The sequence below is a fragment of the Pinus tabuliformis genome, chromosome 6, assembly GCF_031772625.1.
Source record: "Pinus tabuliformis cultivar Carrire ecotype Pingquan chromosome 6, CPIR1, whole genome shotgun sequence".
Lineage (NCBI taxonomy): Eukaryota > Viridiplantae > Streptophyta > Pinopsida > Pinales > Pinaceae > Pinus > Pinus tabuliformis.
In genome coordinates, this window is record NC_142292.1 from 1,337,610,958 (window position 1) to 1,337,616,704 (window position 5,747).

At 36.4% G+C, this 5,747-nt stretch overlaps 1 pseudogene; it reads right to left on the reverse strand.

Moving 5' to 3' along the window:
• Positions 1-3,889: 3,889 nt before the first annotated feature.
• On the reverse strand, positions 3,890-5,290 carry LOC149263543 (cytochrome P450 94A2 pseudogene; annotated as a pseudogene).
• Positions 5,291-5,747: the final 457 nt, after the last annotated feature.

The window sequence follows — 5,747 nt, forward strand, 5'->3', positions numbered from 1 at the left end:
ACATGTGGCTAGGAGTGGGGTGGAACTACCGCATTCATCACGCGCTAATTATCGGTACTCTTAGCCCATGCGATATGATTTGCAACCTTTGGATCAAGCGGGGATAATCTACAACCAGGATTTTGCGTGCAAGTTGGTGGGTCCACATTAGGGGTTATGTTTCGAGTAGTTCACAAGACCTCTCTAGGATCACACGCATATGGTGGATTTCAGAGAGTTAATGTGATCGAAGGTTAAGCCAAAAACGGACCCGATAAGTTTATAGATTACGGTCTATTGGGTTTATCGGGTCCGATTCTTTTGTTAAAAGGTGCACTTTTTGGCCACCCAATATCTTTCTTATTTGTTGGATCATCAGCTCTAGATCCAATGGTCAGTTTTGGAATGTAGGTTTGTTTTGGCGGCCCATGTCCTTGGATTTGCTTTGTCGTTTTGTGACCTTTTTCTGGGGTTGGCCTGTCATATTGGTAGGTCTCACAGCCACGGTCACCTTTGTACAATATTTCTCTTTTTTATTTGAATAGAAGGATCCACTCTTGCCTTAGCAAAAAAAAAAAGATAACTCTAAATATATATGAGAGGGAAGAACAAAGATAACTCTAAATATATATGATAGGGAGTGATAGGAAGATATGAAGAGAAAGTGATGAAGAGGGAGATGCAGAATGAGGTAAGAGAGAAAGAGATGAGTGGGAGAGGGAGACACAAATGGAGGGGGAAGAGATGGGGAGAGAGAGAAGGAGAGGGACGAAGATAGTGAAAAGGTCAGAGGAAAAAGAGAGAGAAAGAGAGTGACAGGGGAGAGAGAGGAAGGTAGGAGAGAAAGGGAGAGAGAGGAAGGACCAGAGAGAGGACTTGCACGAGAGGATTAGAGAGGGAGGCAAAGAGGGAGGGGGGAAGAAGAAAGACATAGAGATGTAAAAGTGGAGGGAGAAAGACAGTGAGTGACCAAGGAGAGAAGGAGAGAGTGTGTGTATGTTTTGTGGTGTGATAGAGAGACAAAGGAGAGATGGAGTGAAGGGAGAGAGAGAGAGAGATGAGGGGGTGAGACATAGCGAGGTGGGAGACAGGGAGGGAGAGAGAGATATGGAATTGGAGGGGTGGAGAGAGTGAGGTAAGAATAAAGGCATAGAGAGACAAAGTTGGAGAGAGAGAGGGAGTGATAAGGGAGATGGAGAAAGAGGGAGAGAGAAGAGTAGGAGGAAAGAGATATAGAGCTAGTGTGAGAGGAGAAAGAGCGAGAGGGGAAGAGAGATAGATATGGAAAAAGAGTGTGCATGTTTTGGGGCTTATATAGAGAGATGAGAGACAAAGGGAGGTAGAGAAATAAATGGAAGGTGAAGAGAGGGATGATGAGAGATATAGAGCAAGGGTAGGAGGGAGAGAGAGGGTGAGAGGGAAAGACAAAGAAGGAGAAATGGAGGGAGATAGAGATATAGATGGAGGAGGGAGAGGGAATAATATTTCTTTCACTAGTTGCATTAATTTCAATGTAGATGATGATTTTTTAATTCCATTACTTGCATTTGATGCATTGATTTCAGTGTAGATGTTAATTTCTAGCTATATTTAATTTATTGCACTAAATGCATCAATTTCAGTGTAGATGTTGATTTCTTGTACCAAATGCACTGATTTCAATATAGATGTTTTCTAATCCTATTTCATTTCTTGCATTAGATGTTGTTAATCTTGATGTTGTAAATTATTTGGCGTTAGCAAAGAAATAAATTATTTGAAGAGTAATCTTGACCCAGTAAATTATTAAAACTATTCTTTAAGGTATATTTAGTAATACTTGCAGTGATACTATTAAGAATATATTAGTTGTCAAAAGTGGTGATACCTAAAATTAAATGAAATAGTTGTGTAAGATCAATCCTCTTGCAAACTATTAACAAGATTATAAACCATTAAGGAAAACATAGGCAAGCAACACATACTAAATTAAGGAGAAAATGATATGGTCATATCAACCAATGAAAACATAATGTGAATTTCGAAGTTTATCTCGAACATATACATAATAATGCTAATCTAAGCTCTATCATGAGTAGAGGGAGATCATATACATTAAGGTGCAAACCTTTCCTCAAATTCTAAACTTCAATAATAAAATTTGCACAAGATTTGATCTTTCTAAACAAATTTAAATATATTTTGAAATTTATTCAAATATATATATATATATATATATATAAAATATAGTGCCCTCTAAATATTGAAAATGATGAACTAATATAAATGCAAACCAATCAGCCAAATACTGGAATCACAACTCATGTTATACTTAAAAAACAATTTATGTACATCTAATTTCAACGTTAGGTGTAGAGTTTTTCGGAAGTATCAAAAATCACATTATGTCATAGCTATTTATATAAGTAGCTAAAGTATCACTACCTAAAGTATCACTACCAATTTTAGTAATAGATAAGGATGAACACTACCAATTTTAGTAATAGATAAGGATGAAACTTGATTTATAAATTACTAGCAATTTTAGTGATAAATAGGGATAACCCTTGATTTATAAATTTAACGTTAAAATACTTAGATTTCCAAATATAAAACTACAAAATTGAATGGATATTTTATATTTGAAATTTCTTTTTAATATAAAATAGGTTAGATTTTTATTTATAATTTAATATTTTTATTTTAACTAAAAATTTCATTTATTAAAAAAATCAAATCAATATCAAATTCATTAAAACAATTATTTAAAATCGAAAAAAATTAACAAATAATTTAAATTTGAAACAGTATATCCTCTTCAGTACTTACAATGAATATACCCAATTGTCTACCTTACAAAAATTTTGATTTATTTAATAGCATTGCACAATTTAAAGTAAAAATATGTCAATATTATCTGCTGGGGATGGGATGTTAAAACGTAAATAGTAACAGCATAAAAAAATGTCTGACTATTAATAGTGAGTAATTTAGTAACAACATAAAAAAATGTCTGACTATTACTCAATGTCTGACTATTACTAGTGAGTAATTTAAACAGACGAACATGGACATACATAGGCACAACACATACGATAGTACAGAATTTACACACTATAGAATATAGATGCCTCTCAAGGTCAGACACAAACCGGCACAGCAAAAGACTGATTATAGAAATTTCTCAAATATGGACAGTGTAATAATGATGAGAAATTATTACATAGGTCAGACACACACGGGCACAGCAAAGGACTGATTATGGAAATTTCTCGAATATGGAGAGTGTAACAATCATTAGAAATTATTACATTTATCAGAAAGTTGATATGCACAAATAACAAATAACTAACATATCAAAACATCACTCAGAAAAGAAGATTGTTAAAATATACTGTCAGGCCAAATTCATGTTGTCTGAACATAAGTAAAAGAATCCAAATAATTCGCTGAAGTAGTTTGCCAATGCGCATTGAAAATAAATCACTGAAATAGTTTGTTTGTTAACGGGCATTAAATGAATGGTTGTATATGTTTATTGTTGAATTTTAAAATTGTATAAATTTATTATTAAATTTTAGCAAATTAGTTAACCATTCAAAATATACAATCCCACTGATTTAATAAACATTAACAAACTATATATTTATTACCCAAATAAACATCATTCTATAAAACACTTATTGAAAAAGTAGATACTCAACTGTTTCTAAGGAGGGTTCAGCATCTGAACTCCATAGTTAGGAAATGTTTTAGAATTTCAGGGAGAAGTGTTAGGTAAGACCATTGACATTCCAAAATATTTACAAATTCTACAATAGCATTAAGTTTAACTAATTTCTATTTCCCCAGGACAAGAGTACACCAATACCCTTTGGTAACTAGCTAGCTATTATAACTGTAATCATCTCTGCTCTATAAATATTGTTCTCTATAAACTGTTATCAATAACTGGCAACCCACCCTTCATGCGCAGAGTTATCGCAAGAGTATACTGTGGACGGTATTCCTTATCTATCTTAAGAGTAAAGCGATGAAGAAGAGAGGAAACGATGGACTTCATCTGTATGAAGGCCATCTCTGTCCCCATGCAAATACGAGGTCCCGCGTTGAATACTGGAAACTTAAATGAGTTCTCCAGTTCAAAGTTCCCGTTAACGTCCAGCCATCGCTCTGGCTTGAACTCCATGAAACCTTTAACCCAGATACTTTCTATCCTTCCTATTGAATAAATATTATAACACACAAACCACCCTTTTCTCATGCATGTTCCGTCCGGTAACACATCATCCCTAGAAGCAATTTTGGTGTCGACAGGGATGGGAAGGTACAATCTCATTGACTCGCACAGGGCAGCATGGAGATATGGCATGCCCTTCACTTCCTCGTAATTAAACAGAGCTACTCTGTTTAATTCCCCTTCTTCCCGTTTATTCACCCCACGTTTCGCTAAGACGCAGAGAATTTCATGGCGAATGACTTTTTCTACAAGGGGATGAGAAGAAAGAAGCCAAAAAAACCATGTGAGAGCGCCGGCAGTAGTATCTCTGTCCACCAACATAATGCTAATCACCATTTCCCTCAGGAGATTGAGCTCCTGATTAAATCCCTTGTCATCGACAGCCGCCATGAATCTGGAAAGAAGGTCATGGTGTTCTTCTTCAAACTCAATATCACCATCTGATTCCTTTCTTGATCGAATAACATCCTCAACTAATTCATCCACTACACGAAGCGCTTCGGGAAGGCACCTCTCGGATCCAACGTTGAGCAGGCGCTTGACCTCTGGAGCTATCGAAAGGAATCTTCAGAATGAAATCTCCGTGGCACAGTCAAAGGCTTCTACAATCCGCGTAGCAGGTAGAGAAGGATGGAGGCAACCGGGATCGACCACAAACGCAACTCTGCAAATGTTGTCAAATAAAAGACTCTGTAGAATATCTTACAGATCCACAGGCTCCCCTTGTTAGCAGGCATTGTGAAGCACAACCATGAGGCGGTTGCGAATCTCCCACTGCAGCGTCTCCACCACGAAACTCCTGAGTGACTTGGTATTGAACTCGTAGGTGGTAAGCTTCCTCTCCATCTTCCATAGCTCCCCGTCGGCGTTGAATATTCCTCTACCCAAGAAATCGTGGAAAAGGAATCTGAAACGCTGCCCCTTTCGATAATTGTCGAAATTGGTTTTGAGCACATGCTCCACATTTGCAGGCTTCGAACTGACGACTCCCAGGAGTCCTACTGGCATAACTGATACACTCACGCTCTGAGATGGTGATGAGGATAGAATTTATGTTTGCCACTCGAGAAGCCTGTGGCGATTTCTCAGAAATTCAAACAGAGACGTTCAGGCCATTGATGGGCTATTATTGTGTTGCCCTTTGGAAAGTTTAATGTGCAGGAAGCAGGCTAACTGTAACAATGAATAAGAGAAGCCAGAGACATGGAAGCTTGTGGATAATAAAGCCATGGGAATTAACTGTGAAAAATGCAGGCCAAAAACTGTTCTTGTGAAAGTTTGTTGTATGGTATATACATATTGATATATCTCAGAGAGATTGTTTCCAAGATGATTGAGCATATTGAAATATATATATAATAGCGATTGTTTACTAACATAAACGAGAATGTTAAATAAAATATGTTTCCAATGGTAATTGACTATATTAAAATATATACATAATAGCGATTGTTTACGAATATAAATGAAGAAGTAAATGTTTCTGAGTGCTGTGAAGTTCTCTGGTTCAATAATGTTTAAATACCATGTCAGAACGTTAAGCACCACC